The following is a 24,434-nucleotide window of genomic DNA, read 5'->3' as shown; positions in this document are numbered from 1 at the left end:
AGTTTCTCCATCTGAAATGGGGATGGATGGTAACAGCACCTGCCTCAAAGGCTGCGGGGGCTGAAATGAAAGCTCAGGCACCAAAGCACTGGGATCAGGCAGGGTGTGGTCCTGACTTCACCTCCATAGGCTCATATCAATGATGGCAGCCCCTGCGCAGCCTGCCCTGACCGCCCAGGAAGACCCCATTTTTGGGGTGTCCAAGGAAAGTCCTAGACACTTGAGGAAATTACGTGTCATGAGACATCAACCCCTCTGTCCTGATCACTATTTTACAGATGAGGAAACCGAGGCAGGAGCTGCCAGGGTGCTCACGTGAGGTCACAGGCAGAATATGCGAAGCAGAAGCCAGACCAGCTTGGAGCCCAGCACTGCACGGCTATTGCTTATGCTCTGCCACATTTCGTCCATTTCTTTCTGGTCTGGCTCCCGCCTCTGCCCCACCACGAAGCCAGATGCACCCTGAAGGCTGCACCCCTACAGCACCCATGGCAAGGACATGGCCGCTGGCAGGCGCTTGGGAAATATGGGTGGACAGGCTAGAAGGAAAGAAGGAAGGAGAGAGGGGACTGGAAATTCTTCCCAACTCTTTCGTTTCCCAGATGGAAGGTGGTTTTCATCAAATGGGAGGTCTGATACAGTAGCCCCAGCCACGCACGGCTGCTTACGTTACGAAACAACCCAGGCCAGTGAGTGCAGAAGGGGAGACTCTGCCTGAGGACGTGGGTATGGAGGATTTAGGAGGAATGATGGAGATAAATGGGGATGGCCCATTGCTGTAACTCTTCTGGAGACACCCATAAACGATCCCAGAAAAGCATGATTGAGGGCTTAACGGCAGAGGTGGTCAAGTGTGACTGACAGGTGTTGCCAACACACAGCTCATCCTGCACACCCCCAGACCTGGCCAGCTCTTCCGTTCGCACAGGAGTGGTGAGGGTCGACTTCCGAGCTCGTTTCTCTTCCCGGCTCTGTCCACATGGTGCCGGGAGGGTCTGGCGCTGAGCCCAGCACCATGTGGAGGTGCCTGTCCCACCTTGCTGGGCTGGCTCCCCCAGGCACACTGGGGCAAAGGTGTGAGCCCGACAAGTGGGGTAGGTGAGCCCGACAAGAACAGCTGGTCAACCGCTCCTCGGCTCCTTCTAGAACCATCCGAACCCAGCAGGATGTCCAATGGAATGGACATCTCCAATCCAACACAGCACCGCAACTTCCCCTGCCTGCCAGAGGCTTCCCTATCTCAGCAAAGGGCCCCACGGCTGCCCAGCAGTGTATGGAAGAGCCCAGGACTCACCTATGTCAGTCCCTGTCCCCCACCTATGCTCTGCCCTGAAACCGCCCCCAGCCTCAGTCCTCTCCACCCTGGTGTTTGATGTGGAACAGCCTCCAATGGGGCTTCCTGCTTCCCTGGGCTTTTGTTACAAAGCACCACAAACCGGGGGACTTAAAACAACATTTATTCACTCACAGTTCAGGAGGCCTCCAGTCCAAGACCAAGGTTTCTGGAAGGGGGCATCTCTTCTGGGGCCCTCCCCCAGCTCTGCTGACTGCGGGCCACCCTGGCACCCCCCCTTAGCTCGTAGTTGCACCCGCCAAGCTCTGCACGTGGCCTTCTGCTCTTTGCCTCTGCGTCCCCTCTTCTTACAAGGACAGCAGTCAGCAGATCTGGGGACCACCCTAAATCCAAGATGATCTCATCTCAAGATCCTTATGATGATCTCATCTCAAGATCTCATCTCAAGATCCTTAACTATAAATGATGTCTAAAGACATCTGTGAATACTGTTTCCAAATGAGATTCCCAGTGGACACAAGTTCTGTGGAACACCATCCAACCCCCTACTCTCTCCAATGCAGTCTCCGAACGGAAGTCCAACAAGCTGAACAACACACACGGGCAAGCACTGCTGCTCCCTGCCACAAACCCTGTCACCTGGGGAGTAGAGTCGAAATTCTTCCCACAGCCGGGTGCGGTGGCTCACACCTGTAATCCCAGCACTTTGGGAGGCCGAGGCAGGTGGATCACCTGAGGTCAGGAGTCTGAGATCAGTCTGGCCAACATGGTGAAACCCTGTCTCTACTAAAAATACAAAATTAGCCAAGCATGGTGGCTCACGCCTGTAATCCCAGCTACTTGGGAGGCTGATGCAGGAGAAGCACTTGAACCCGGGAGGCGGAGGTTGCAGTGAGTCGAGATCATGCCACTGCACTCCAGCCTGGGTGACAGAGCGAGACTCCATCTCAATTAAAAAAAAAATTCCTCTCCACACCCTGTGGGGCCTGTGCCTGCCTCTCCTGCCCTTCCCACACTTGGGTGCATGGCCTCTTCCCCTCCAGGTCCCCTGGCAGTCTCTGCCTCTGCAGCTCCGAGCCTACCTCCTCCGAGGCTGTTGCCGACCCTCCCTGTCAGCCAGCACTGCATGGCTACTGCTTATGCTCTGCGCACCCTTAGCCCTTCTGGAGGATCATCATATTTATTCATTTCTTTCTGGCCTGGCTCCTGCCTCTGTCCTATCATGGAGCCAGACGCACCCCGAAGGCTGCGTCCCCACAGCACCCTTGATGAGGACACAGCTCGTGGCAGGTGCTTGGGAAATATGGGTGGATTGGCTGGAAGGAAGGAAGGAGAGAGGGGACTGGAAATTCTTCCCAGCTCCGAAGGTGGTTTTCATCAAATGGGAGGTCTGATACAGTAGCCTCAGCCACCCACGGCTGCTTAAGTTTAAATTAATTGACATTAAATATTTAAAACTAAGAATTAGTTCCTCAGCCACACTGGCTGCATTTTGTGTGCTCAGAAGCTGTGTGTGGCCAGTGGTGCCATATCAAGCACATGGAACATTTCCAGAAAGTTCTATCAGACAGAGTTGCTTTAGGCCAAGGAAGGAGAGAGAATTCAGGGCTGTCAGCATTATGAAGGTCCCAGGGCATCTCTTCCAGCCTATGGTCCCTCCCATGCCAGGGCAGGGTATGGACAGCAAGAAACCCCACTGGGGAGCTGGGGTATAGGACGGGGCACAACTCAGGCCTAAGGCTATGCCCAGAGCTGCCACCAAGAACTAGAGTCACAGGAGGTGGGGCGCCTTTGTCCCTGTGCAGGGAGGGGCAGCCTCGGGTGTGGACTCCTGGGAGCAGAGGCCCTCGGTTCCCCAGGGGAGGGGTGGGCCTGGAGCCTCCTAGGAGCTTCCAGCCTCAGGAGGGGCTGAGGCTGGGGAGTGTGCAGGGCTAATGGACCCTATGTCTGCCACTTCCTGAGCTGAGGGCAGAGTTGATGGGGGCGGGCTATCCCCTGCATGGTCTTATTCCCAGGCTTGTATCCTACCCCTCTCCCCCATGGAGGAGGTGGGAATGGAGCAACGCCCCCAGCCAGTCCTCTGGTTCCCCTAAGGGATTCCTGCCAGCTCTGCGGCCCTCAGACCTGAGGCCAGGGGGTACTGGACACACTGCATCCCTCAAAGAGAGACGAACAACTGTCCCCTCCTGCCTGAGCCAGGATTCACCCCCAGACATCCCTCAGAATCCATTTCCATCTTTCCCAAGAGATGCTCCCATGGCCACAGCCTGCTTCAAAACCAAAAAGCCTCAAACCAGCTTTCCCATAAGGCAGCAGTCCTCAGCCAGGGGCGATGGTATCCCCCCAACCCCCAGGGAACCCGAGGACACGTGTCAATCTCTGGAGACATTCTTGGTTGTCACAACTAGGGGCTGGTGCTGGCATGGAGTGGGGAGAGGCCAGGCTGCTGCTGGACACCCTACAGCGTGCAGGAGGGGCCCGCAACAGAGTGATCCCGCTAGAAATGTCCTTGGTGCCTCCGCGGGGCAACACTGCCCCAGTTCCACAGCTGGCGGGCGGCTCTGGGAAATGCCCCCACCCAGAGCGTGGTCTCTATCGGCTCCCTCCCCTGGCGGCCTTCGGGGGGTGCCCCAAGGGGTCTCACCAGGAGGTTAGCCAATGTACAGTTCAAGAGAGCAGCTCCCACAATACTGCCCCTTCCTCACTTCAGACACCAGCTGTAAGTTCCGGGGGTCTCCAAGACCACCCTCAGGTTTGGTGATTTGTGGGAAAGACTCGGAGAACTCACTAGAAGCACCTGTGCTCACAGTGTTGGTTTATCACAGCAAAGAGATCCAGGTTGAGATCAGGCAAGGACAGGGAGGCGTGGGGCAGGGTCCAGACGCGGACACGGGGTATCTGACGTTTTCCCTGGGAAAGTGGGGATAATTCCTTCCCAGAGATGATGTGTGACAACACGCATGGGGCATTGCCACCAGGGATGCTCCAGGACCTTTGGTGTCCCGAGTCTTTGCTGGGGCTCTGTCATACACTGCCTCGGTGGCAGGGCTTTAGTTTCCAGCTCCTCCTGGAGGTTTGGGCTAATCCTTCTGGTCTCCAGTTTCTTCTGGAGGTCCAAGCTGACATGGCATGACCCAGAGCCCCTGCCATAAATCACACTGTCAGACTGTCCAGCCGTCAAATCCCCCGGGCAAACACACACACACATCAGGCAAGATATTCTGGGATCCCAAAGACCACCGCCCGGGAGCTGAAGGCAAAGGTGAGCCCCTCTCTCTGGATCAAGCTGGTGCTTCACTACCCAGACCTCCCTCCCTCCATTTTACATCAGAAAACTGAGGCCCAGACCTTAGGAAATCTGAGCAGGCTCTGAGCAGTGGAGGATGTGGGCTCTAAGCCAGTCTCTGCACTCTCCTCTTTTACTCAGGCCCCTCTGCTCCCCAAGCCCCCTGCCTCCCAGAGGTCCATAAGCCCAAGCCGGGTGAAATCTCAGTGCAGCCTCTTAGACCTCTGTGCAAAAATGAAAAAAGAGGACACGTTTGTGCATAAAATACACACTGTAGAGGAAGGAAAAATGCAGAAAGAGAAGTTTCCAGTAATCCACCCCATGGCAACCACCAGGCCATCATGGGACCCGGAGTATTAATCTTCTAAACCTGGGGCCCCTCCCACTCGGAGGGCCGAGGGCTGCAGCCCTCTGGGGCCTCCCCGCCTCCAGTTCCGTTGCCTCGTTCTCACTCCCAGGCAGCCTCCGTCCCAGCCTCCCATCCCGGCTGAGCATGGTACCCCGCACACACGGTTGCTAAGAAACCGTTGCCGAGAGTCACAACTCAGCTGGCAACGGAAAACACCCCCAGCAACACAGTTTGCTGGGCCCATTTAGGGAGACATGTTTTCTGGTCCACTCAATGCCTCATCCTCTTTGCAAACATTTCAAACGTTTTCTTTTACATGGCTTCTAGATATCACTTAGCATGCACTCTAAATTTAGGAACGGTTATGAAACAAACATATCACCCACAATATCTGCACTGACTATGGCATGAAGCCTGGTACTGGGATCAAGAGGCAGGGAGACACCAGGGAAAAATCCTGCCTCTTATCACAGGGAAGCCTGGTGCTCCTGGCTGATTTGGGAGCTTGTCGGTCAGTCTCAACCCCCAGGTGGCAAGCTTTACGCCACAAAGCCCATTGGTCTGTGGGAAACAGGAGAGACGGACGGCTCCCGCTCTCGGCAAGAGGCAGAGCTTGTCAGTCAGTCTCATCTGGTCTGATCCCACCACCCCTGGGTGGCAAGCTTTACGCCACGGAGCCCACTGGATTTCAAGAAACAGGAGAGACCGATGGCTCCAGCCCTGGACCAGAGGCTACTATCCTCGTAGTACCCCTGCGAGGTCAATCCTTGCAGCAGCCTCAAAAGGTCCAGATGCAACCCCTTATTTTGCAGAGGAGGAGTCCAAGGTGGCCCACCCACAGGAGGCAGAGCTGGCCTCTGTTGCTGTAGTGGAGAAATACTGCACCCCAAGCCACATCACGACACTCTTCAGCCCAGAGTGGGCAGCGTGAAGAGGAGAGACCCCATCCCAGCAAGGATGAAGCCTGCAGTTCCCAGGTCCTCCGTCAGCACGTATCTCATTTCCTGGGCACCCAAGACGGGGACCCCGGGAGGCCCTTTGGTCGGCCTTGGCACAGCCGTGAAGGTCAGATGGGAGCCTGGAGGTGGGGGTGGTGGCATGGCGCCGGCGGACTTTGTCCCTGAAGTGTCTCCTCTCACAGCTCACTCTAGCACTAAAGGCTCCTGTTTTTGAGGTCTGCGGTATTAGAGTTGTTCCCCAAAATTCCGATTTTCCTACTTCTTCGGCACATGCAGGGCTGCAGGTCTCCACCCTCCTGAAGTTAGGGGCGGCCAGTGAGTTGGCAGCGGCAGGGACGTGTGTCACTCCAGGAAAGGTGAAGACCAACTCACCACCCGCCACACTGCCCTTGAACCCAGATGTGGCGACTATGAATGGATCATGGTCCGGCCGGTGGGGGCATCACCCACCCGGGTTCCTAAGTGAGGAGGGCAAGGGACAGCACCCAGCAGACCTGGCAGGGCAGTGAGAGTGAGCAGGAAATAATCCTTTGTTTTTTTAAGCCATGGCAACCTGGAGATTGTTCCTGCTGGAGATTAACCCTGCTGTCCTGACTGCTACAGGTCAGGTGACTACAGCGGAATAGCCCTTACCCTAAACCCTTGGACTAGAAGTATTCTGGATTGCATGTGTTTTTGGATTTTGGAATATTTGCATGTACATTTGGTATATTTACACATATAATCACATATATCTTGAAGATGGGGCCCAAGTCTAAACACGAAATTCATGTATGTTTCATATACGCCTTATCACATAGCCTGAAGGTAATTTTATACAACATTTAAAGAATTTTGTGCATGAAACAAAGTTTTCATTGTATTTTGACTGGGACTCATCCCATGAGGTCAGGTGTGGAATTTTATACCTGTGGCCTCATGCTGATGCTCAAAACGTTTGGGGTTTTACAGCATTTTGGATTTTGGATTTTTAGATGAGTTCAACCTGGATTGGATCTCAAAGGGTGCCCTTCTAAAGGTCAACATGCCTAGCAAGGAAGAGAGTTTTTTTTGTTTTTTTGTTTTTTTTTTTTTTTGAGACAGAGTCTCACTCTGTCGCCAAGGCTGGAGTGCAATGGCATGATCTTGGCTCACTGCAACAGCGGCCTCCCAGGTTCAAGTGATTCTCCTGCCTCAGCCTCCCAAGTAGCTGGGACTACAGGCGCATGCCACCATGCCCAGCTAATTTTTGTATTTGTAGTAGAGACGGGGTTTCACCATGTTGGCCAGGCTGGTCTCGAACTCTTGACCTCAGGTGATCTACCTGCCTCGGCCTCCCAAAGTGCTGGGATTACAGGCATGAGTCACTGTGCCCGGCCGAGAGTTCTTAAAACTGAAGATCTTCCAGGTAAGCCCATCTTTGCATGGCAGGAACCACAGGTTAGGCTGGGAGGGTCCGGAAGCAGAACATGGAAGCCAAATTCTGATGGTTGCAGCACGGGTGGAGGCTGATGGCACCAAAGTCAGGGGGCAGAGAGCGCAGTAAACACATGTGCCCCTTCTCTGTCCTACCCAGGCCTCAGTTTCCCTGCTTGCAAAGTGAGCATAGTCACTACTAAGTAGTATCGTAATATATCAAGAGCTCTTTTCCCCGGGGCCTCGTTCAGTCCTTGTAGTAGCCCTGAAATGTCTAGTTCCAGCTCCTTATTTTGCAGAGGAGGAGCCTAAGGTGGCCCGCCCACGGGAGGCAGAGCTGGCCTTGACGCCAGCCCCATGCTCACTCCACACCCAGCATCATGATGCTGCTGTCATCCCCCAACTTCCGGCTTCCCGAGCTCCAGGCAGTGGAGACCCACCATCCTGCCGGCTGTTGGCACCGCCGCTGGGTGGTGAGGGGCTGCCGCAGGTTTGGGCCACCTGCCCACCCCAGGACAGGCTCAAACCGAGTGTCTAGGAAGAGTCTCTTGACTAGGGGAGTGAACAGGTGCCGGAGGATCGCAGTACCGCCGTGGGCTCTGGCTGGGTAAATCATCCCAGCTCTGGGGCTCTGGGTTCCAGCACGACAAGGCAGTGTGCTCCACACAAAGACAGGATGTACTTGGGGAGAGGCTGCACCATTGTTGTGAGCGGAAGAGAAATTAATTTTAAGCCTGGAGTTGATTCCAGCCTGGGAGGGAAACGCCAACACTCGGAGAGGGCTGGTTTCAGGCATGTGCACGCCAGAGCTCACGTGCCCACTGCAGCCTGAATTCAGTGGGGAAACGCGCCCCGGGCACCCTCCCTCCTCTGACAGCGTTCCGAGCCACCCCCACATCCCAGCACCGGAAGAGCCTGGCCCCTCCTTCCACCCAGAAGCCTTGGGTGTGTTCTCCACTGAGCCACACCCTGTCCCCTGCCCCACCAACTAAAACACACCACCCAGGCTGCTGCCGAAAAGGCTGGGAGAGGGGCAGGGAGCCAGACTGAGACCGCCTCTCTCCAGCGCTCCGAAGGGTTTGGTCAGTTCTCTGTCACTCAACCTGTCGCTTGGTGATGAGGACACAGAAAGGAGTGTGGCCCCGCTGCTGGCCTCCCGGGTCTCCAGGCCTGATGGAGTGGGACACACGGACGTCCAGCAGGTTCCAGCCTGGCGGGAGAGGGAGGCCTGGATCACAGACTGCGGGCCACTGTGGCCCTGGGGGCCACATGTGGTGGGAAGGGCAGGGGGATGTGTTGGCAAACACTGGCGACCGCAGCTCCCCTAAGGGCCTCTGAACTGCCGCCACAGCCGCTACAGCCGGGTGCACTCTGACATCAGCTCTAAGTCGGGGAGAGGCGGGTGCTGCCCTCAGAAAGCTGCCACCTGGGCCAGAGGCACGGGACACCAGGGAGTACCTGCTGCAGAGCCGGATAATCCTGCTGCCCTCCAATGCCCTGACTCCAATAAGCTGATCTCTGGGCCTCAGTTTCCCCAAGTGTGCAATGAAAGGCCTGGCCATCCAGCTCCCCCAGCAGACCCGGTCCCCTAACACTCATTCTAGTCCCCTTCCTCACTTGAGGACCCTAATTTTGTCTTGTCAGTTAACAGACCCAGCTACAAAACCCCTTTTCTCAGTTTTCCCTGGCTGCTAGTGGTGACCAGGAGACCCCAGGGTGCTTATCAATGAGACAAGAGAGGACATCATCTGTGGGCTTCCAGAGAGGAGCAGACGGCATGCACACTGCTTTTGCTCCTGGCCCTGGCCCTGGAGATGGACTACCATGAGCTTTGGCCCCCACTCAGCTTGCCCTATGTTACAAGGTTCCCTGATGGCAGTGGGGTGAGGTGGGCTGCAGGGGCCATGCTTAGAGCAAGAGAAAGGTCAGCCAACCTGCTGGGCTGGGACTGACTGTGCAGGTGCCCTGAGGCCGGACGGCAGGCAGCAGCGACGCCCCAGGTCCCAGACCCCAGAAGGCTGGTCAGCCCCCAGGACAGGAACCAGGCCACGGCTGAGGACTGTGAGGGTAGCAGACAGAAGGACAATCGGGCCCAGGCTGCCCAGAGGCGGGGCCGGGAACAGATCTGCAGACAAAGTGGCATCTCTAGGCCTCTGGAAATTGTGTGTGATTTCAAGCAAAGAGACAGTAGTGGTTCAATTTTGTCCCCCTAAAATCCATGTCTATGTAGAACCTCAGAATGTGACCTCCTTTGGAAATAAGGTTGCTGGAGATGCAATCAGTTGGGATGAGGTCATCCTGGAAGAAGTGGGCCCTCAGTCCACTGGTTGGTGCCCTTATAAGAAGGGAAAATACAGACTCACAGAGACATGGCCACGCGCAGATGGAAGCAGAGACTAGGGGATGTGGCCACAAGCCAAAGAATACCTGGAGCCCCCAAAAGCTGGAAGAGCCAAGGAAGGGTCCTCCCCTAGAGTGCTGGAGGGAGAGGACCCTGCCGACACCTTGACGTTGGTCTCTGCCTTCAGAACTGTGAGGGGAGACACTTCTGTTGTTCAAGCCCCAGCTGGTGGCTTTGACCCTTTGTGACAGCAGCCCCAGGGCAAGAACACAAAGGGTGAGCACGTAGCAGGCCAGTGTGGTGATCTGTGTCTGTCCATCCGGTGGTCCCTCCCTCCCTCCATCTGGCGCCCAACGCGTCCTCAGGACTGGCCGGGGCCTGGGGACCGGACACGGAGCAACTGGCAGCAGAGGGGGATGACAGAGCCTGCATTCCGGAATCTGACCGACAAAGGGCTGTGGCATTCCTAGGAGAAGCCGCGGAAGACCAGCAGGTATGACAGGAGCAGCAGCAAGAACCCTTCAGAGGACCCACGAGATGCGAACTCCCACCCCAGCAAACCACCAAGGGGAAGAGGCAGGCCCCCATCCAGGCAGCTCAGGAACAGGAGAGCTGACTTTTCTATGGCAAATAAGGCCCAGGTTGCCTAAAACAGGGGAGGGTAGCCTAAGGCTCTCCCAGACTCATGACAACTTAGATTTGTACAAGTGGTACATTTAGCTGGAATCTGGGAGGAGCCTGCTGGGGGCTGTGCCATCCTGAAGGTTCCCAGAGTCACACACACACACACACACACACACACACACACACACTCTCCCTCCTACCCGCCTTCTCCAAATAAAACCATGTCCCTGGTCTGTTTCTCTCAGTATCCACCTTCTCCATCACGGAGGAGGTCTCAGCTCCTAATCCACTCAGCAAAGTCCCGGTGGACAGTGAGTCACTGAGTCCTGGGCCAGGCACACGCTGAGCTCAGGGCCTCCAGGGCAAGGTGACCCGGAGGGCTCTGAGAATAGGACAGCGTAGGTGCCCCCACAGCAGAGGATGTGGCTGGGTGTCTGTGAGGTTGCTTCCTGCATGACAAGCTGGGGTTGTAAGAACACAAAAGCCTGTAGGATGAAGCCTGGCCCAAAGCAGTCGGGGTCCCGTGACCTCCCCGGCCTCTCTCCAGGCAGTGTCCTCCCCAGGGCGCCAGGCTTCCCTAGCTCCGAGTCTGGGCGTCTGAAATCTGCTGTGTAATTGGATCACGCCCCAGCCCGTGCTGAGCGTCCATCTGCACCCGTCTCGGAAAACACAAGTCTCAGAGAAAGAAAGCAGTTGCCACAGGTAATTTTCTATCAAATATATCACATTTCTTGGAATCACATGTGGAAGTTAACTAATTAGATTCCCCCTTATTTTTGAAATGCTTTCAGAGGACAATGGAAAGGTTCACTGTGTTCTGGGAAATGCTTCATTTAGATGCTAAACATTAGAATGCAATTTGTTCTTCAATCAGGGAAGAGCGGAATGAGCGGACTTTTAAGGATGCCATCCGCGCTCCCTGCTCCTGGTTCCATCGCGGGCCCTGAACAGCCGCAGGTGTGCGAAGGCAGGTTGGGGAACACTTTTGAGTCAGACCTACCTCCCTGGTTCAACCAGAGGCTCCTTTCTCTCCTTGATAAAAATCCAAATTGTGATTGTTTTATAGAACTGCCTTTTACAACAGAATCGTCTCCCCACATACCATATTCCCCTGATGCTGCCTGACAACTCTTGTCTCCCATGGATGTGGGCACACAGCCACACGCTGCTCTACCTCCCACCCGCCCTGAGCACTCGGTGGATGCTGGGACCCTGCTGGTCAGCCAACCAGAAAAGGGCGTGTGAGGGTACATCCGGGCGGCAGAAGAATGTACTAATTGGTTTATTTTTTGAAACGAGGTCATGTTGCTCTGGAAGGTAACTCAGGGGAAGGGTAGACAGGACCAGAAGGAGGACAGAGGACAAGGACATCATTCAGCAAGATGAGGGCCTGAGAAGCTGGGTCTCTGAGAAGCCTGGGCTCCTTTAATCCCAGTGAGACCCTCACACGGAGCGCTGACGGATGAGGGGTAGGGGGACAGGGACGGGGGCAGGTGCTCATTGAGGAAAGAGGCCCTGCGGTCCCCAGACCTGGGCATGAGGGGGCCGCCACTGGGCACAGATGGGCAACCTGGGCACCAGGCAGAATAGCATCTGCAGCTGATTTAGACACGCTGAATATATAAAAACGTTATATATATTAAATATATATTATGTATGTTATATATAACATATTTATACATACATATATTCATATATATAACATAAATGTTATATATTTATGTATTACATAAAAATATATATTGTATATAATATATTCTATATAAAACAAATATATACATACACACACATTATATATATACATATATATATATAAAAAAAACACACACTGAGTTGAATATACAAAAATCCTGAGTTCACAATGATATATTGGTGAGGGAGAGAGGGACAGACAGGGGCAGAGAGGACAGAGGGAGAGAGAAAAAGACCCTAGTTCATCCCCCAACAACACGATAGAAAACCAACTCATTGGACATCAGTGGAGATCACTGAAGCATCAGCTTCGTACGGAGAGACTTGGTAATTAAAAAGAAAGAATTAAGCATTTATCTTGCCTTCTGGTGCAAACAGCGTTCAGCTTAACCAAGTCATCTTATTTGAGATGAGAAAGTTCTTCGAGATGGAAGAATCTCAGCTCATCTCTGTGGAAGGATTAGGAAGTCACCAAATGCAAGCCTCAGCACACTCTTCAATGTCTGCAGGGCCCACCCCAGAAGGAGGCCCCTGGGTGACCAGCTGGTGAGGAGCTTCAAGAGGAAGGATTCACCATCACCACCTGGAGCCCGGGTGCAGCTTTCGTCACGGCGGTGGCGAGCGCAGTCTCTGCCTCCTGGGGAGACAGGGTGTGAAGCTCACAGCACCTGCGTGTGGCTGGGTCCAACATTAACAACACTGCAAGAGCTCACCTCCATTTACAGGAAGCAGGAAGGACCCAAGGACTGGCTGATGACACCACAGGAGGCAAAAGGCACATCTGGGGTTGGGGGCAGCCGATGGCCAACCTACCCCATCCCTCTAACAACTTACCCCATCCCTATAACACGTCGCTGGCAGGAAACACGGGAGATGACTCGGACTGGAGACTTGGGGACATAGCTCCCAAGTACCACGTGGGTCCTGGGTCGAAGTCACCACCATGAAAAGGCATTTCTGAGATAATTTGGGACATGTGCTAACGGAGGCACTTCAGATTCCACCCAGAGACCACTGCTGGGTGTGTGGATGGGATAGTGACACTGGGGCCCGCAAGAAAGATGCTATGCTCTTGAGAGACAGACTGAAGGGGAGGAGGGAGTGACGCAATGCCTGGGATTTGCTGGAAAAAAAATAAAAAATAAAAAGGGCTACCTGTATATGGATGGCAAGAATTTCTTAGGTAACAAAAGCACAGCCAATAAAAGAAAAAATAAATACTAAAGTAGATGAAAATGTAAAACTTCTGCGTTATCAAAGGGCACAATCGACAGAGCACAAAGGCAGCTAAAGAACGGGCGGAAATATTTGCAAATCATGTATCTGGTAAGGGGTTAATACCCAGAATGTGCAGAAACTCTCAGAACTCAACAACAGAAACCAAAATCTAACTTAAAAACAGGCAAACTGGCTGGGTGTGGTGGCTCACGCCTGTCATCCCAGCAGTTTGGGAGGCTGAAGTGGGTGGATTACTTGAGGTCAGGAGTTCGAGACCAGACTGGCCAACATGGCAAAACCCCATCTCTACTAAAATTTCAAAAATTAGCCAGGCGTGGTGGCACGTGCCTGTAATCCCAGCTACTCAGGAGGCTGAGGCAGGAGAATCGTTTGAACCCAGGGGGCAAAGGTCGCAGTGAGCCGAGATCACGCCATTGCACTCCAGGCTGGGTGACAGAGTGAGACTCCGTCTCAAAAATAAATAAATAAATAAAATGGACAAAGGACTTGAATAGACATTTCTGCAAAGAAAAGATACAAATGGCCGACAAGGACTTTACTGAAAAGATGTTCAACACCACTAATCACTTCGAGAAAGGCAAATCCAAACTACAACGGGACACCATCTCACACCTGTTGGGATGGCCACGATCCTAAAACAGAAAGTAACGATGCTGGTGAGTGTGTGGGGAAACTGGAGCCCTTGAACACCGCTGGCAGGAAGGTAAAGGGGTGCAGCCCCTGTGGAATATGGCACGGCTGCTCCTCAAAAGGTTAAACATAGGACGAGCACGTGAGCCAGCAATGCCACTTCTGCTTCTGTGCCCGAAGGAACTGACAGCAGGGCCTTGAAGAGATATCTGCACACCCGCGTTCACGATGGCAGCACTATTCACGATAGCCAAGAGGTGGACGCAACCTAAGTGTCCACCTACAGATGAATGGATACACAAAAGGGGGTGTTTCCATAGAATGGGATATTTATCATTCAGGCTTAAACCAGAAGGAGATTCGGACGCAACAACACGGAGGAACCTCGAAGGCATTACACTGAGAGAAATAAACCAGGCACAAAAAGACAAATACTGCAGAATTCCACTGATCTGAGGTCCCTAGAGTGGTCAAATTCATAGGGAGAGAAAGTGGGATGGTGGGTGCCAGGGGCTGGGGGAGGGGATGGTGATGAGTGTTTAATAGGGAAGAGTTTCAGTTCGGGAAGATGAGGAGGTTCTGGAGATGGATGGTGGTGATGGTGAATGGAAATGTACTTAATGCCACTGAAATGTATACTTAAAATGGTTAAGATGGTAAATTTTATGGTATGTGCACTGCACTACAATTTGAAACATAATAAAAAGTATAATTGTAAGAAAAAAAAAGGGGGAGGAAGTGAATGGAGCAAATGGGCGCTGCGATCTCTCGGAGGCCAGCTCTCCACAAGGTCTTCATAAACCCTCGGTCATGCTCCTCCGTTGCTCAAGGGCCTCCAATGGCTCCCCATCGCCCTGGGCCTTGCCACAGCCTGAAAGGCCCCGTAGGGCTTGGGTCCCGCCCCTTTTTCTGCAGCATCCACCCTCTTGATGTTCCAGAAGACACCGAGTCCTTCTCTGGTCCAGGCAGGGCCTTGCACTCACCACCCTGGTGCACAGCCCACCGCCACCTCAGCTCTACCCTCCTCTCCAGGTCTCAGCCTAAAGCCTTCCCCTTGAGGAATCCTCCCTGACCACTCTGTCGACAAAGGCGTGGTCTCTGCCCTGTAGCTTCACAGCATCCTTGTGTGTGTGTGTGTGTGTGTGTGAGAGCATGTGAGTATATGTGTGAGCATGTGTGAATGCATGTCGGCACATGTGTATGTGTGTGTGTGAATGTGAGCCTGAGTTTATGAACATGTGCATATGCAAGCATGTGTGTTAGCATGTGTGAGCATGTGAATATATGTGTGAGCATGTGTATGTGTAAGCATGTGTGAACATGTGTGTGAGCACGTGTAAGCATGTGTGTGTGAGCATATATGTGAGTGTGTGAATGTGTGAACATGTGAGCATCTGTGTGTGTAAGCATGTGTGTACGTGTGTGTGCATATGCTAGCATGTGTGCGAGTGTGTGAGCATGTGCAAGAGTGTGTGCGTGAACATGTGTACTGGTTCCTGGGGTTGTCATGACAAATCACCACAAACCAAGGGGCTTCAAACAGGAATTTTTCTCTTAGTTCTGGCGGCCAGAAGTCTAAGATCAAGGTGTAAGCTGGGCCACACTCCTCTGGTGGCCACTTATGTGGGTGCATTCGTGTGTGTGCACGTGTGTGGGTGCCTGTGTACGTGCGTGTGTGTAGGTGCCTGTGTGTGCATGTGTATATGTGCATGTGTGTGTGCATGAGTATGTGTGTGTTTCCATTCACAGCACAGCCACAGCCTCCAGTTATGGAGCCTGCTGACCCACATAGTGCCTTGTCAATCTGTGCAGCGTCTGTTTTCCCAGCACTGAGGCTCTGTGAGGGCAGGGCCTGGTCTTCCTCTCTGCAGGATCCCAAAAGGGCCCAGGCTGGTGCTGAGTATGGAGTCAGCGTGTGGCCCGTACACAACTGATCAGACCCAGGGTGCCTATAGAGACCCTCCTGCTATTCACAGATGGGGGCAGGTGGGGCTGGGTTGGGTGTTTACACCCCTTCTGGCCAGGGCACGGCCAGCTCGAGTTCCTCCTGGGGTGCAGAATCCAGGTGCCCACAAAGACAAACGAGCAGCCGGAGAGCCAGTCCCTGATGGACAGCCCCTCAGACCTCCCCCCACCAGCCCACCGGGAAGCAGCCACCGCAGAGAGGGTGTGACCCGTGGGAGGCCGCCACCCAGTGCTCAGGAAGGTAAGCACAAAGGACACTAGGCACTGGGAGTGAGGCTGGTGCCCTGGCGAGGGGAGGCTGGCTGCCCCAGACTCTTGAAAGCCCTGAGGCCCAGATCCTGGCAGTCCTGTGAAACAGACCCAGGGGTCAGACCCCTTTCCTTCCCACATCCCACACTCTAGGCTGCCCAGGGGAATCCCAAGGAGCCTTGGCATCCCAACCAGCCTCAGGCTGACCAGTGAGACTACCCTGTGACAGGGCTGGAGCCCTGTTTGGGGTCTGCGAGCTGCCCACGGCTCACATCAAGTCGGCTTCCGCTCTGTCCATCAATTTAGGCTAGCTGAGCACAGGTTCTCAGGAATGCCCAAGAGCCCCATGCCAGGTGGGTCCCATTCACAGGTGGCTGTTCACCAGCCAGCAGGAAGCTGGAAAGTACCCCCAGGACGGCTAGCAGCCCAGTGAGCTGTGAGGCACACGGCAATTTGGGGCTAATTTCTCCTGCAACGAAGTTGATCCCATAATCTGGTAAATACACTAATCATCACCGCCCTGCTCAGAGCAGGAGCTTATGAGCTACAAAGTCCGGAGGGAACAGGCTCGGCATAGAAAGAGACCACGGCCGGCCGGCTTGAAGAATGTGCTGCCAGGATATGAAACCCAAAGCTGGCAACGGACCATAAGCCGCTCCCAGTGACGGAGGACCCAGGCCACAGACCAGCTGCTGCACTGGGCACAATGCTTCTATTGTCACAGAACCCTGCATCCACATGCCTGCCCAGCCCCGCTTGCAGATGGGAAAGCTGAGGGCCCGGAGCAGCAAGATCTGCTTGGCGTCCTGCTGCTGACCGTCCCTGGGCCAGTCTGACCCCCGGTTCCTCTGATCGTCTCTCCTTTAACAGAAGCAAAGAATGAGTCGTAATAGCCAAGGACCAAGGAGCAGTTCTTCTGTCAGCAGATGCACCAGAAAATCCGTGGTGGCCGAGGAAGCCCCATTTTGTTTAGTCTGCTCAGCACTTCTCGTACAATAATAAAAACATCTGAATTTCCAACATATATAATAGAAAGATTTCCTAGAAAATGATCTATTCTGGCTTTGTTCAAAAAAGTTGAGTCCAGCTGGGCACAGTGGCTTACACCTGTAATCCCAGCATTTTGGGAGGCTGAGGTGGGCGGATCACCTGAGACCAGGAGACCAACCTGGCCAACATAGTGAAACCCTGTCTCTTCTAAAAATACAAAAATTAGCTGGGCATGGTTGCAGGCGCCTGTAATCGCAGCTACTTGGGAGGCTGAGGCAGGAGAATCACTTGAACCCGGGAGGTGGATGGTGCAGTGAGCCGAGACTGCCACTGCACTCCAGCCTGGGCAACAAGAGTGAGACTCTGTCACAAAAAAAAAAAAAAAAAAAAAAAAAAAAAGGTTGAGAGTCCATGACTGACACTGCTCTTGGTCCCACAGAGCCAGCCTGGGCTGGTGCTGGGAGGGGCTGCCCCTGCTGGCCGAGGGTCTCTACAGCCCCAGGACGTGCCACTCCCTGACCACATCTAGAGGCCTCTGTGTTGGGGACCCAGGCGGTAGCCTCAGCAAATGACCAGTTTGGGATGGAAGTGGGCTCTGCAAGTGCCTGAAAGAGAGCCTCAGTCCATTAGGCTTTTGCTCAGGCTGCCGTAGCAAAATGCCACAAACTGGGTGGCTTCTAGACAACAGAAATGTATTTCTCACCATGCTGGGGGCTGGAAGAGTCAGTGTCTGGTGAGCGCCCACTTCCTGGTTTCTTCTCATGGTGTCTTCACAGGGCAGAAGGGGCAAAGGGGCTCTCTGAGGTCCCTTTTCTAAGGGCACTACTCCCTCTCATGAGGGACCCACCTTCATGACCTCATCTCCTGCAGGCCCCACCTTCTAACACCATCGCTCTAGAGATGAGGATTTACTGTATAAGTTTTTCGGGGGACACAGACCATCACACCACAGCAAAGAGGGCCTGGGTTTTCTTCTTCCTTTCTTTCTGAGAGTCGATTTCCATCTGATTTTCCCAGCAACATATTAATTGGGTAAAGCCAAATCCATGTGAGTAGCTGCGGTGGGTACAGAAAGGAGGGTGGCCTGAGGCTCCCCTGAAGGCCGGGGACATGAGGGTGCCCTGGCTCCCCTGCAGGCCTACAGGGTGGGTTCTGGCCTCCAGGGCCTGAGCGGAACCCCCTTGAGCCACACGGGGTCTTTACCGGGCTCCTTTCCGTGGTGGAGTTCCACGTGGCTGGGACTGGGATGTCAGTAGACCCAGGGACGACCCCAAGGAAGGGGCTGGGTTTCAGACACAGGGGGAAGGGGCAGGTCCTCTGGCCCACAGGCCCGTCTGGGGCTCAGAAGGCTTTGCCCAGGCCTTCCAGGGGGCTGGGGGCTGCAGGACATGGAGGTGCAGCTGGGATGTGTCTCCCACGGTAAAGCAGGCAACCCGGGGCCGGGCATGGCTAGTGCAGTGGGCTGAGTGGGGTCTCCCAGAAAGATGTGCCCAGGTCCTAATCTCCGGAACCGGGAATGGGATCTTATTTGGAAAAAGAGTCCTCACAGACATAATCAAGTTAAGGACCTTGAGATGAGGAGATTATCCTGGATTACCTGGCTGGGCCCTAAACCCAATGACAAGTGTCTTTATAGGAGAGAGGCAGGGGGAGGTTTGAGACACAGAGACGCAGAGAGGAGAAGGCCACGGGAAGACAGAGGCAGGGACTGGAGCGACGCAGCCATGAGTCAAGGGACACCTGGAGACACAGGAAGCTGGAAGAGGCCAGGAAGGATCCTCCCCTAGAGCCACCATGGGGAGTAGGGCCCTGCCAGGCCCTGGATTTCAAACTCGTGGCCTCCAGCACTGTGAGTGAACGCATCGCTGTTGTCTGAGGCCACCCAGTCTGTGGTCATTTGTGACGACGGCCGCAGGACATGAATACAGTTGTGCTTCAGAGAGGACTACACAAAGCTGAGGCCCGAGCCCTGATCTGGGAGCACAGGTATGTGCCAGAGTTCGGGGCACTACGGGCTGGGGAGGGCTGGGGTAGGAGGAGCACATGCCCAGTCAGGATCCCTCCCTGTTCCCCAATCCCTAGAATAGTCCCTCAAGGCTGGGCTCTGGAATCCTCTGTAAGTTGCTCCATCTCAGAAAGCCTCAGTTTACTCATCTGGAAAACGGAAAAAGTCATGCAAGTCCACTTTGCAGAGCTCCTGGAAAGAATCGAGGCAACCGCTGGGTAACCTGCTTAGCACAGTGAGTGCAGGCAATGAGCGTCTATACAGAGAGCCTGGGGACTTAGAGGGATGCAGAGTGTTCAGACAGCTAAAACACGTGCTGGCACTGCCTGGCATCCCTCCCTGATGAAAAATAACAATAGATCGTGTACAGAATTTTTTAAATTCTAAGTATCTTTTTTTTTCTTTACTATGGTTTTTTTTTTTTCTTTTCTTTTTTGAGACGGAGTCTCGCTCTGTCCCCCAGGCTGGAGTACAGTGACGCGATCTCAGCCCACCGCAAGCTCCACCTCCCGGGTTCACACCATTCTCCTGCCTCAGCCTCTCGAGTAGCTGGGACTACAGGCGCCCGCCACCATGCCCGGCTAATTTTTTGTATTTTTTTTTTTTTTTTTTTTTTGACACAGAGTCTTGCTCTGTAGCCCAGGCTGGAGTGCAGTGGTCGGATCTCAGCTCACTGCAAGCTCCGCCTCCCGGGTCCACGCCATTCTCCTGCCTCAGTCTCCCGAGTAGCTGGGACTACAGGCGCCCACCACCTCGCCCGGCTAGTTTTGTGTTTTTTAGTAGAGACGGGGTTTCACTGTGTTAGCCAGGATGGTCTCGATCTCCTGACCTCGTGATTCACCCGTCTCAGCCTCCCAAAGTGCTGAGATTACAGGCTTGAGCCACCACGCCCGGCTAATTTTTTGTATTTTTTTAGTAGAGACGGGGTTTCACCGTGTTAGCCAGGATGGTCTCGATCTCCTGACCTCGTGATCCGCCTGCCTTGGCCTCCCAAAGTGCTGGGATTACAGGTGTGAGCCACCGCGCCCGGCCTATGCTTTTTTCTTAAACGTGCTTCGGCTTGTCTAAGAGGATCCAGTGCAAGGCATTGTGAGATCAACAGCAGAGAATGGCATGTGCTCTCCCTCCAGAGGCACAGCAAGACCGCCTGCCCCAGCCTCCCCTGCAGGGAGGAATGACCGCCAGTTGAGATTGCAGTCAACAGAACATAAGCAGAAGGGATATGTGCTTTCTCTTCTGCCAGCCAGATGCGGCCGAACCCGGTGACCTGGGCATCCGCGTGTTCAGGATGGAGGAGCTGGGAGCTGGGAGGAGCCTGAAGCTGCTTGGAGGACTTGAGAGGGGCAATAAATAACTTTCCATGGCTCAATGAATAGCCAGTTTTCAGTCTGGGACTTGTTACAGTGTCCAGCATTGCGGGAACGGACGCACAATGTCTAAAACGGGTGCAACACTGCGAAGTGTACCCGAGACCTCTGGGCTGTGGGCGGTCGAGTGGGCATGCCAGCCCCTGCCCCAGCTTGCAGCTGTGCTAGCACAAAAGGGCCAATCTCTCTGGGTAAGGGTCGTGCTAGGGAATCCCACTGCGGATGACTCTTCTGGGTAATCAAGGTTCAGGCTCTTTCCTGGGAGTTCTTGGGTCTGGAGAGAAGGCCACGGGGGACTGGGTACCAGGATGGGTAAGGTCAGAAGGACAGGGGCTGGGGTCACTGGCATTCCCCTGAGGGAGGCCGCATTTCACAGGCTTTTCCAGTTGGCGAAGCCTTTGCCTGCAGGGTCTCTTTAAAAGGAAACCAGACGAAACCAACCCAATATTTCCTGTGCTGCGTCCTGACCTCAAACCATCCTGCCTAGCAACTGGCAATTAGGCTGCCTTTGAGATAAATATTCTTGGCTAAAAATGCCCATGGGTCTTAAAACTTTGATTTTCCGTTCGATTCGAATTTACATCCAGAATTGCAGTGCTGTGGGGGGCGGGGGATGGCGATGAAATGCCCAGGATAAAGACAATGTCCTAGCTAACAAAATAACCAGTGAGCGACAGAGGGGCCTCAGCAGGAGCTCTGGGCAGAACGGCGCTTGCTAGGTCACGCCATGTGAACCACTTTGGACAACAGAGTGGTAGCTTTGTTGGATTTATGGGGATAGCGGCTCAGCCTGTCTAACCGCAGTTGAGGTGGAGCCGAGAGGCGTCTCCCCTGTGTCCACGCTAGCTGGGTGCTTCCCTCCCACAGACACGGAGGCCGGGCTGCCACTTCCATCCTTCCCCGACACCTCCAGTCATCTTCTGGGAAACACCAAGTAACACAAACAGGACACGGATTTCCCGGAGATTTATATCTGGCTCAGCAGTTGCACCTGCTGAAGAGGTAAAGATGACAAAGGCCCTCAATGTGACCAAGAATAATGCAGAGCTGGTCCCTCAGGCTTGAGAGCCGTAATTTCGCCAGCTTAGAATTTCTAACTAGACAAAGAATACAAGTTTTTTTTTTTTTTTTTTTTTTTTTTTTTTTTTTTTTTTTTGAGACGGAGTCTCGCTCTGTCACCCAGGCTGGGGTGCAGTGGCGCAATCTCGGCTCACTGCAAGCTCCGCCTCCCGGGTTTACGCCATTCTCCTGCCTCAGCCTCCCGAGTAGCTGGGACTACAGGCGCCCGCCACCTCGCCCGGCTAGTTTTTTGTACTTTTTAGTAGAGACGGGGTTTCACCGTGTTAGCCAGGATGGTCTCAATCTCCTGACCTCGTGATCCGCCCGTCTTGGCCTCCCAAAGTGCTGGGATTACAGGCTTGAGCCACCGCGCCCGGCCATACAAGTTTTTAAAAAAGTTACTTTACAGAAGAGCCAAGGTGACTATAGTTAATAATAATTTATAGTATATTTCAAAATATACAAGAGAATATTTGGAAGGTTCCCAGCACAAAGAAATACATGTTGAAGGTGATATCGCAGTTTATTCTGATTTGATCCTTAGACTTCGTGTAGAGGTATCAAAACATCACACGGGCCACATAAATATGTACAATTTTTATGTGACAATTTTTATGAGACCCTCTGTGAGTCTCACCCTCAGAGACTCTGTGACTCACCCTCCACCTGTCTCTTCCTCCAAGGGGTTACCTTGGAGGAAGGCTTATCTTGAAGGATTATCACATGGGTGTGGAGATTTCCAGAACTTTTGCATAACATTTATGTTCCCTTGGAAAATGTGGCGTACAGAGAATAAATATAGTATTTTTGCGTCCTTTTTTAAAAAGCAGAAATATTATCATACTACAGTGGTTGGTCTGTGACCTGTGGTTGGCATTTGAGATGGTGTCTCGGGAATCATGTTGTGGTTGGTACGCAAATACTCCTCTTTCTTTTATACGTCGGCATCGTTTTTGGTCATTTTAATGAGGGTTGATCTCCTGCCATGTGCTGGGTGCTTTCTCTTGCAGGTGAGCAAGAAAGGCAGTCTTTGCTTTCATTGAGTTACGGTCCCACGGGAGAAGACAGACCAACAATAAAAGGTGAATAGAAACCATACCGTGTGCTGGTCGAACTATGAATAAACAGGAAGCCGATTAAGGGACTGCAGGTGGAGGAGGGGGAGGAACAGAGAGGCGAAGAGGTGACCTGGGGTCGGGGGCTGAGCTGGAGCTGTGCCCGGGGTCTCAGCTGACCCAAGGGTTGTACGTGGCGGTGAGCAGGGGTCACCACTGGTTCTGTTTCAGAGCCCAGGAAACATGCTGGGAACTGCCCCAGATCTAACAGGAAAGCCCAACTGTTCAAAAGTTAAACAACGAAAAGGGAAGAACATGGCTGTTTAAAAAATTTTAAATTAAAAAAAATGTAGTAAAAGACATAAAGCATAAAATTTGCCATTTTAAAGTGGCCAGTTCATGGCATTAACTACGTTTACAGTGTGTGCAGTCATCACCAGCACGCATCTCCGGAACTTTCTCATCTTCCCAAATGGAAACTCTGTCCCCGTTACACACTAACTCCCCATCCCCTTCCCCAGCCCCCGACACCCACCATCCTACTTTTTGTCTCTATGAATGTGACGAATGTGACTACTCTAAGAACCTCACTTGAGCGGAATCATACAGTTAAAAGGAAGAGAACGTTGTGTTTGGCTACTCCTGGCATCTGTCCATCTGCTTCCCCATGGGTCCCAGGCTGGATACCTCCGTGTAGGGTGGAGGCAGTGACAGGAACTGAGAGGGGCCCCTGTCCCAGGGCAGGACCAGCAGCCCTCCTGCAGGGCAGCTCCCACCTGCTGCAAATACAAGAGGGAGGCTGATCTTGGAAGAACATGCCTTTCCAACATGCATTCCCAGAGACAGTGCAGATCTCAGCAAAGCCAGGGGTGAGGACAGCGCTGAAATCCATCTCTAGACCTGCCTGCCAAACCCCACAGAGTCACTGAGTCCCGATTCGCTGTGCTCATTTAATTGATTCCTTCCTTCATGCATTCAGCAAACAATAGCCCATGCCTTTTGCCAAGACTGACACCTGTGCCTCAGATAAACACGTGGGGAAAGGTGACCCCAGCCTGGCAGGGACTATGAACAAGTAGGAAATTCATCAAAAGATCTCATCAAAGGCTGGGCACGGTGGCTCATGCCTGTAATGCCAGCACTTTGGGAGGCTGAAGTGGGCAGATCACCGAGTTCAGGAGTTCGAGACTAGCCTGGCCAACATGGTGAAACCCAGTCTTTACTAAAAATACAAAAATTAGCTGGGTGTGGTGGCGCACACCTGTAATCCCAGCTATCTTAGGAGACTGAGGCAGAAGAATTGCTTGAACCTGGGAGGCGGAGATTGCAGCGGGCTGAGATTGTCCCACTGCACTCCAGCCTGAGCAACAGAGTGAGATTCTGTCTCAAAACAAAAATGAAAACAAAAATAAAAAACACGTCAAGAATGCTTTGAAGAGGCAGACAAGTTACACACAAGCTTCGTCCTGCTCAATGCCAAAATCCCGGTGTTGCTGGGCTGAGGCAGGGGCTGTCTAGAGGGGCTACAGGCTGGGGATAGGGCTGGCCATGGGGCTGCTGGGCACACAGCCTGTTTTCCAGGAACAACAACAAAAAACCTGAACAATAAATCAGTCCACTGGAATCAGAAGGCTCATCAAAAACCACTCTGGGAAAATTAACTGACAACAAAAAATGTCTTCCTGGAACAGATGAGGCTGGGCCCAATATAGGAATTAAAACCAATCACTGCTGACCCCAAACAGGTGCTGCAGAGGTTCAGCTGCTATATTTACAAGGGAATGATGCATATGCCACGAATTAGAGGCAGCGTTACCTGCCATGGGCCCTTGGCGCTGAGTCCCCTCAAGTTCAGTGGCCGACACCTCCTAGTTTTGCTTCAGTCCGGGATCGGGCTGGGGAGCTGGGGCAAGGCAGAGTGCCCTGGGCTTTGAG

At 53.3% G+C, this 24,434-nt stretch overlaps 1 protein-coding gene and 1 long non-coding RNA gene across 17 annotated transcripts in view; one reads left to right on the top strand and one right to left on the bottom strand.

Moving 5' to 3' along the window:
- The window catches only part of SHANK2 (SH3 and multiple ankyrin repeat domains 2), a 666,634-nt gene that overhangs the window by 156,591 nt on the left and 485,609 nt on the right, over positions 1-24,434 (bottom strand). The gene's annotated exons all lie outside the window — the stretch shown is intronic.
- LOC123568815 (uncharacterized) lies at positions 18,671-22,537 on the top strand. 3 transcript variants are annotated; one of them, XR_006692387.3, is made up of 2 exons: positions 18,671-18,999; positions 22,455-22,537. It is a non-coding gene; the product is annotated as an uncharacterized lncRNA (long non-coding RNA). The 3 variants fall into 3 exon arrangements; XR_010580731.2 differs by lacking the exon at positions 22,455-22,537 and adding an exon at positions 20,262-21,564; XR_012422915.1 differs by lacking the exon at positions 22,455-22,537 and adding an exon at positions 20,149-21,564.

Source organism: Macaca fascicularis, chromosome 14 (genome assembly GCF_037993035.2).
Source record: "Macaca fascicularis isolate 582-1 chromosome 14, T2T-MFA8v1.1".
Taxonomy (NCBI): Eukaryota; Metazoa; Chordata; class Mammalia; order Primates; family Cercopithecidae; genus Macaca; species Macaca fascicularis.
The sequence above is the reverse complement of the archived record's forward strand: the minus strand, read 5'-3'. Positions and strand labels throughout refer to the sequence as shown.